The sequence below is a fragment of the Convolutriloba macropyga genome, chromosome 3 (genome assembly GCF_964194025.1).
Source record: "Convolutriloba macropyga chromosome 3, txConMacr16.3, whole genome shotgun sequence".
NCBI lineage: Eukaryota > Metazoa > Xenacoelomorpha > Acoela > Convolutidae > Convolutriloba > Convolutriloba macropyga.
Window position 1 is genome coordinate 56,341,092 of NC_134470.1, and position 9,943 is coordinate 56,351,034.

Consider the following 9,943-nt stretch of genomic DNA (forward strand, 5'->3'; position numbering starts at 1 on the left):
ACACTCTGTGAGCAGAAGACGATATCGCTGCTGTATCTAAGCATTGGCACAGAGGGGCGTCGTATCTTCAAGAGCAAATACCCACACTTTCAAGTAGAGAAACAACCTCTAAAAGATTTGTGGCAGGCAATGGAGGAGTCATTTACAAAGGTTCGTAACATAACCTACGATCGTTTCGTATTTTATTCGTGCAAACAACAAAAGGGAGAGTCAGTAGAGAGTTTCTATGGTCGCCTCATAGAACTGGCAGAAAATTGCAACCTCGAAAGTGAAGAAACAACACTAATTCGGGATGCTTTCATACTCAATATGCTTGATCACGAAACTCAAAAGGAGTTGTTGAAGGAAACTGTGGAACCACCGAAAGCACTAGAAATTGCCATACAAATGGAAATGGGAGCACAAAATCAACAGAAAATTAACCAAAACTTAATGACAAGTAATACATCTGTAAATTACATCAACAATAGCTATATTCGCAATCGCAACGCGAATGCACCTCCAGCAAAACGTGACTTCACACGCTATCCAACTGTCCCTGCAAACTATCAGTATACAAGTATTTGTACTGATTGCGGTCTTCGCTGGAGTCACAACCACAAACAGATTTGCCCTGCGAATGGAAAAAAATGCCACAATTGCGGTATTTTGGGTCATTTTGCTCGGAAATGCCGAAAACCAAAGAAGCAGCAGAATTCAACACAGAAAAATCAAAAAGCAAACGTAAATCAAATTGAACAATCACCAGAAAAAAAGTGATGACGAGGAATCAGTAAACTATATAACAAGCTACCAACAATTGTACCAACAAGTATACGATTCAAACTACGAAAGTGACTCAGACGACTACGTGGCAGCTATATCCTCAGATTCAGTTCATCAACTGGAACCACTGAATGTAGCAGTACAGATTGGAGAAATACAAACTTCGGCAATGATCGACTCTGGTAGTGCTGTGAGTATTATAACAAAAAGTCTAGCAAATAGAATCCTACAATCAACTAAATCTGCAAGATGGACAGATTTGTCAGAAAAAAGGAACCTAAAAACGTTCTCCAACGAACCAATCAAAGTCATCGGACATTTGGAAACTACAGTGACCTACAACCATTGGAAAGATGTATCAGCAATGTTGACAGTGGTAGATGACGGCCACAAAAACATAATTGGAAGAGATCTGTTTGGCCCACTGAGGATTGCAGTTGTCCAACAACAACCAGAAACTGGTAAATGTGTTAATAACATCACTAATTCTGCATGTAAAATTAAAGAGACAGTTGCGACGCGATTTCCACATTTGGTATCAAGAATTGGTCTATCTAAAACACATGTAGCAAAATCAAAGTTTCATCAAAAGTTTACAGCAAAGCATCAAAAAGGCCGACGTGTCCCGATAAATCTCCAACCACGAGTTACAGATGAATTAGAAAGACTACAGACAGAAGGCCATATTGAAAAATTATCTAGTTGTTCGGATGAAAACTTCATATCCCCAATCGTAATAACCGTAAAGAAAGACCAGTCAATAAAGCTAGCACTAGATTCAAAAGTTCTAAATAAAGCAATACACAAAAACAAATATCAAATGCCAAATATTGAAATGTTAATTGATACCATCTCACAACACCTAACAAGTACACACAACAGTCAACAAGCTTATTTCACCACATTAGACCTTAAATACGCATATAGTCAATTAAAATTACATCACGAAACAGCAAAACATTGTAATTTTAATATAATATGTGGTGAATCTACTGGTACATATAGATTCAAAACAGGTTTCTATGGTCTCACAGACATGCCAGCGGAATTTCAAAAAGCCATGGACTATACTCTAGTAGGTTTGCAGAACACATACTGTTTCCTGGATGATATAATAATCGTTAGTACAGGCACTGAAGCAGACCATTTAGCTTTAGTTTTCAAATGTCTTCAAAAGCTAGATGACGATAATTTGAGAATTAATTTACAAAAATGTCACTTTGCAAAACCAGAAATAGAATGGCTCGGTTACAAATTTACACAAACAGGTATATCACCATTAGAAAGCAAAACGGCTGCAATTCTCACAATACCACCACCAACAACATTAAAACGTCTTAGATCATTTCTAGGATCAGTCCACTATATCGGTAAATTTATACCACACCTAGCACAATTATGCCACCCTCTCAGACCACTACTAAAGAAATCAGTAAAATTCGTCTGGACAGATGAACACACAAAACACTTTAATCTAATTAAAGAAAAAATAGCAAATAGTACTGAAAATAGTCACTACAATCCCAAATTAGATGTTCGAGTAAAATGTGACGCTTCACGCTCAGGATTAGGGGCAGCTTTAGAACAAAATACACCAGAGGGTTGGAAGCCAATTGCCTTCGCGTCACGATTTCTCAACTCAACAGAAGAACGCTACAGTGTTAACGAATTGGAATTATTGGGGATAGTGTGGTCAATTGACTATTTTAAATATTATCTATACGGAAAAAATTTCACGGTAGTAACAGACCACAGAGCTTTATTATCAATACTCAAAGAACATCGATCTAATAAATCATATAACAGCCGTTTGTCTCGCTGGATAGATAGACTGTTACCATACAATTTCACAATCGAACATATGCCAGGTGCAAAAATGGGACTTGTTGATTACATTTCTAGAAACCCCTTCGCTAGAGCTAAAAAGATATCTACTTATGATGAACATTTTGTTGTAGCAACAATTTCTAAAATTCGTGATTCAATGAAACATCTTATAACGAATAAAGAAACAACAACTAAAAAATTTCAGACTATATTAAAGTCAAATATGCCACCACAACAAATAAAACCTCCATTCGCACCGCGATTAACCACACAGTTAAATATTAATCCGACAATATTTCAATTACCATTTGCACCGCAATTAACAACTTCACAGTTGAAACCTCCATTCGCATCGCAATTAACACTTAGAAATTCAAATGTTAATAATCATTTTGATCATCCATTTGCGCCGCAAATGCCACTTAAAACCAGCAAATTACAATTCGTACCAAATCAGCATAAAGTCAATAATTCACATTCCATTAGCAAATTCATTGCAAAAGAGGTGCAAATGTCAGACAGTAAAGAATGTGAACAATCTGAACAATTAGTCCCAACTCAACCCATTAATGGCAATAAAGCAAATAATCCACCAAATAACACCAAATTAAGCGCGAAAATACCCAAATCCGAGTATAAATACCACACACCCAAAAACAAATCGCTTTTTGCCCAAATTCAGTGTTCAAACAATTACTTCGTAAATAAAGAGAATAAACCTTTAAAATCAAAAAATACTATAAACAGCCTCAGAATTATGTCAAAATCAAAAGCAGTCCGTTCAAAATCAACACCAGCAAAAGCACGAGTCACCTTTTCGGATACAACCCCATCGACCCCAGAATCAAACAATACAAGCCGTACCGAAACTCCGACAGGTAGCATGATCGATGAAACAGATGACCTGATGTTTAACGAAACACTTCAAAAAGTGTTCAGCAAAAAATTCCTCGCAATATTAACGGGGAAAGATGCAATCTTAAAAGAGGTACGAGATTGTGTATTACGAGACGACGCTGAAAGACTGCAGGAAATTAGTCCGTATCTCCATTCATATTGGAGAGACTTGAGTGTAAAAAACGGGTGCGTCTGTCTAGACGAAAGAATAGCAATCCCCAAAGCTATAAAGGATGCTGTACTCGAGGACATACACTCAACTCATCCGGGCAGTTTTGCAATGTTATCGTTGGCTCAGAATATTTGGTGGCCTTATATCCACAGGGATATATTGGCAAAAGCCAGTGAATGCAAGGCATGCACTGAGATAGGTAAGAATCTTAAACCAGTGATTTCGCACCGCAAATGGACACCTTTACCTAAGTGTAGTGAACCGAATGAGGAAATACAACTAGATTTTGGTGGACCAATTTTAAATGAGAAAGGAATAGAACAATATTTTATTACAAGTATAGACAGATACTCTAAATATCCTACGGCAGAAATAGTAAACAATGCATCAGGCCCAAATGTAGTTAAATTCTTAAATAATTATATATACCAACACGGAGTACCCAGAACTATTAGATTAGATCAAGCTAAATGTTTTACAGGAAAAAATTTTGAGACATTTTGTGCTGAAAATAATATTACACCTATATATGCACCAGCAAATGACCATAGAGCAGTCGGATTAGTAGAACGTATTATTCAAACAATTAAACGACAATTATCTTGCATGAAATCACAATTAAATAAAAAATTTCATTTAGAAAATTCATTGAAAGCAATAATACAACGCTTAAGAACATCAAAACAAAAAACATTAAATATTACACCATTTGAGGCACACTTTGGCAGAAAATGTAATACACCTATATCAAATATCACTACTAAACCTAATAATAAAAATTTGAACTATAATGCCATAATTAATTATTATTTAGACGAGGACACAATCCCAGGTCGTTCGTACCTAACGGAAGAACAATGGGCCGACACTGCATTATGCTCCGACACCGAAATAGAAAAGGTCATTTGCGCTGCAAGTTCCCGCGCACGATTGGAGCAAGAAAAACGCAAGGACGGAGAGACAAGATTCCTCAAACCCGAAGCTATTTGCCGCGAGATACCATGCTCCGAAAGAAGTATCCAAGTTAAATTGGCCAGAAAGCGACACGAAAGCCAACGACAGAAAAAAAATTTAGACGGTCTCTATGAAGTATTAGCGCCAGGGAGTACCGTCTGCAAGATAAGCCCGACAACGAGCGTTATAAAGGAGCCATATAAACAGGAAGTTAGAGTCCGAAATTCTGACATCGCGAAATTCGGAACGCGAGCCGAACGCGAAACAAAATTACTAGAATACATAGATCGCCGCCCACAGAAAATAACAGAAAAAACATTAGAGCAGAAAATTCATCTTCACAAAAAGGACTTAATTCGGAAAAACACCGGGGACAAGAAAATCAAGAGGAATAAACGACAAGCCGACGACGTAAGTATAGTTTCTTCTGGACGTTCTTGTATTTCAACAACAAGCAACATCGCACGATCACTAAAGATGCGTATTCCGAAAAGGAATCCAAAATATGACACAGCCTTTCAAAACAGACCTGATTTAGTACAAGTGCTCAACATAAGTCCAATTGCGCCGCAAATGGATGATTCAACTGTAGCAGGACCATCTGCAACACAAACAACATCACCGACACCTACACACCCAACACCAATTTTGAAGAAAACTTCAAAACGTAATTTAACCATAAGCGACACATCGGATTCGGATACTTCCTCTGTCAGAAGAAGTAAACGAACTTTAAAGAAAAAGAAAACTCAGACAATAGTTGAAAAGGTTCGCAATACTGAAGGATATGTCGACGATCAAGATATCGAAACTGTAGAAGACTCGTACCAGAGCATTGACGACCGACAAGAACAGCCGAGAGAGATGACCGTATTACAAGCCGAAACGGCTGGACAAAGTGACAGCGAATAAAAACTTTGTTAAAACAAACTTTCTCTCTCAAACTTATATTTTACTTATTATTTAATATTTTACTACTTACTAACCGGTGAATATTTATTAATTTTCTGATTTTAATTAATAATTTATTTTCTTTCCAAGAGGGGAGAAATGTCGTACGGTGATAGATACCTTTATTGTATCTACACTCGTACTTTAGTCTATATATGTCTGAATACTCCATTTGAAGGGCGAATGCCTATTTAGTTCATTTTGTTGCTAACTTCTTATTAACTTCCTCCCACTTTGCAAGTAATGTCTGTTCATGCTGTCTAGTGATTTCATACTGTAAACAAATCTAATTTTACTTCCCGGATGTTTGATCAAATGTTGAACAAATCCTTTTCTTCATTTTATTTAATTCTAGTTGTCACTCTTCTCATTTTCAGCGCTATCGCTTAGTTGAATTAAATCTTTGTCAAACGCTTCTCAATTGAACTAACTAAATAGAAATCAACCATTCGCGACGCGATTGCCTAATCGCCAAGTAATCGACAAAAAGTAGATAGCACATTTGCCATTCGCGACGCAATTGCCACTCTCTATTTGGATAATACCAATCGCGACGCAATTGACCCAACTCACATTGATTGAGTATAACAAAGATAAAGCTGATGTGTATAAATCGAAGATTAGAGTGAAATTGATGCAAAATTAGTAACCTCGATGAAAACCATACAAGCCATCTGCTAGAGGCTAAGATTTAATGATGTAATATGATGCGTGATTAGAGAACAAAATTGAGCACAAAATATTGTTTCATTTGGTGTTTATAATGCTTTCTAAAAGGTAGCTTTTTGGTGCAATAATGTATTTACATGACTACAAATTGTTTCTTTGTAATATATGCATCTCAAGACGGTTTCAAAGGATGAAGCAATATCTTAACATCAGAAATTGAAAACATAAACTACGACTGAGAAACAATGAACTGTAAATAGTTTCCTTGTGAAACTTCATAAGTTGAGCATATTTTTCTGTTTCTTTTTAGTTTGTTGAGTTTTCAAAACAGATTTAATGCAGCAAAACAAACTTTCGATAATTTAGTCATTATATTCAACTTTCCGGATAATCTGGCTCTGCTGAGTATTCTATCTCGTGCTGATGCAGGTAACGCACAAAAACTTCAGCGAAATTAACTGTAATTTGCTTGCTAAGTTGACCCAGGTGACAGAAATCATTAAAATTTTCATCTTTATATGGGAAATTTTAAAATGGTTGAAAATATTTCGGCTGATAATGAGACCAAAAGGTAAAATTCAACTTCAAAAATTATAATCATGCGCCAATTTGTCGAAAATAAGGTTTGGTGTATCGGCAAGTTGCTTGACATAAAATGCCCTTAAGCGCCCTTTTCGTGGTTTATATCCTTGATTAAAGTTTTCATCAAAAGAAAATTATGATAACATATCACATGATCAGTTCTGGTGCTAAAGCCCCGGTTCGAGGAATTCGTCAAATTTTATTTAAGAAATGCGCTGACAACCGCTGAAAAAGAATATTTTTCAGCGGTTAAATCTTACACATTAATCCGCGTAATCTGCTGATCTTTCAGCACTTTTTTTACATAACTTCAGCACTTTTCAGCACATTAAGCGGATAATTATGTAAGATCTATCTGCTGAAAATATAATTTTTCAGCGGCTGTCAGCGCATTTCTTACATAACTTTCATGACTTATGTTACACAATATCAGCAGTTATCTTCTGCATTTTCAACGGTTTCCTTGCTCAAGTTGAAATTTTTTGAGGTGCTGTTCCTGCTGTAAGGTCAGAAGAAGCAATGTGCAAGACTAAAAAGCCTTGCACTAGGGCAGTTCAACATAAAAACAGTTGGATATCTGCCAAACGACGTAAGAATTTTGTCAAACCTTAAGATAAAGCAGTTATTGCAGCTGAGGTATAAAACCAAATTACTTGATTGAATGAAACCAGGTAGTTTAAGTATAATTATCTTCTTTCCGTTACATATGATGAAAGTGTGACGCTTTTCACGCGGTCTTTTTTTCAAAAAAATGAATTTTCATTTAAAAAAACCACGCAGAGTTTTGATTGATTAGTGGCTCTTCATAAGTGCAAAATTTGAAGGAGGCTACATGCTGACTACGTTATAAGCAATAGTGAGCAAAAAAATTGAACGTAAAATTTTGTAAGAAAGGCGCTGAATCCACTGAATTTAAAATATTCTTAAGTGCTGATATTATGTTAGAATGGCACTGAATCCGCTGAATTTAAAATTTTCAAAAGTGCTGAAATTATGCAAGAAAGGCGCTGAATCCACTGAATTTAAAATTTTCCCAAGTGCTAAATTTATGTAAGAAAAGTGCTGATTCAAATGCTGATTTCATGCAAGATATGCGCTGAAATGTGCTTAAATACTTTATTTCAGCGGATTCAGGCCCTTTTTATCGATTTTCAGCGCAATCACCACAAACCTTACATAATTTCAGCACATTAAGCGGATTTCTTTAAAAAAAATCCGCTTACAGCTGCTGACCCCTCGACCCGGGCCATAGCAAATGGAAAATATAATTTTTGCGGGGCTTTAATTGCCATTAAACGAACCATAATTGTTGCATGGACCTATTTAACATATCAACGTTTCCATAGCTTTAGAAAAATGCTCAACCATGGTTTTAAGCGGTACCTAGCGTTGACATGTCAGAAAATTCAGAGCATTTTCTTCCATGCATTTCCTGTGAAAGCATTGAATTTATGACATTGAATTCAACACGTTCACTACAAATTATGCCAGAAAATTGCGAGGAGTCTTCTGACTTGTCAACGCTAGTTACCACTCATTCCACATAACGTTTCCGAAATTCCTCGGCCTGGGTGACGTTGATTGACCATTCAGATCTTCTGTATTGGCTGATTGGATTTTTATTCCTCCCCCATCAATTGATCCCCAAACTGTAGATCCATTATATAATTGGTACAATTAACTCTCAAAAAGGGAAACGATGTATTTGGAAGAGATTTGAGATTAATACTGGAAATTTGTCGCAACTTAAACCAGACTAAAGAATAATAGACTTTTGTATGATTTGGTGAAAAGGTTTTGGGATAAATCTTTTGCGCGGTGAAATGGTATAGGTGTGAAAAGAGGTTAAATATACGTTAGAACATGGTGGGGTGAAGATAAATAAAACCGTCTTACTCACAGTGGTTTGTCCTTCTGGCATCGATAGTTTGTAATATTTCTGCGTAACTGGTAGACAAGATCAATTGACATGCCACTTTTTGACCCCATGATATCCGCTCCTCCAAACCACTCTATCTTTGATACATCACTGAACCAGTTTGGATCTAAAGGACCTGAATAGTTTGGGAAAATGGACACACACTCTGGCTGTACTGTAGAAAAAGACTGTGGAAGCGAATTTTGTGGCAAGAAATTTATCTGAAGACCTAAATATCAGCTCAATCATAGATTAAATTTGTTTTGTAACATTTAATAAACGCTTTTGCTGAAGAATGAATTGACAGATGGCGGATGAATTTTCTGAAAATGATCGAAACTTTTTTCTTTCACTGTGAGCTAAAAAAATCTTACCGGGGCTGACCACCCAGAATATTTCGGCACTGATTCAGTGTAAATCCAAAGCAAGCTGTTTATAGAAATTATTACACTTGCACGTTCGATGATGGTGTATAAATACAGACTGATCACTTTATTTTCTGAGTAATTTTCTAACTCTGATTTTAATCTGTTTTTACTTTGTCCATTACTCTGGAACATTATCCCGGGTCGAGGTGTCACCGCCATTCAACGCAAAATTATGTAAGATAAGCGGTGAACGCGGAAAATTTGGTAAGATAAGCGGTGAATGCGGTGAACTTACATAAATCAGGCGGTGAATGCGGTGAAAAAAACCTTAATCGCCTGGTAGCGGTGAAATTACATAATTTTACCGCTGAATTTAGCGGTGAAATTACATAAATTCACCGCCTCGAAACAAAATGTCCAAATTATGTAAGATAAGCGATGAATGCGGTGAAATTACATATATTCAACGCTTAATTTAGTGGTGAACTTACATATATTCACCGCTTAGAAAAAAGTGGTAAATTTGTGTGAGAAGAACAGTGAATGCGGTGAAATTACATAAATTCACCGCTTAACTTAATGGTGAACTTACATAAATTCACCGCTTAGAAAAAAGTGATAAAATTGTGTGAGAACAGCAGTGAAAGTGGTGAAATTACATGAAATCACCGCTTTCTTTAGTGTTGAAATTACACAAACTCGATCACCGCTTGGAAAAAAGTGATAAAATTGTGTTAAACAGCCTTGAATGCGTTGAAATTATACAAATTCACCGCTTAACTTAGTCGTGAAAATATATAAATTCACCGCTTAGAAAAATCTTGTAAAAATGTGTGAGAA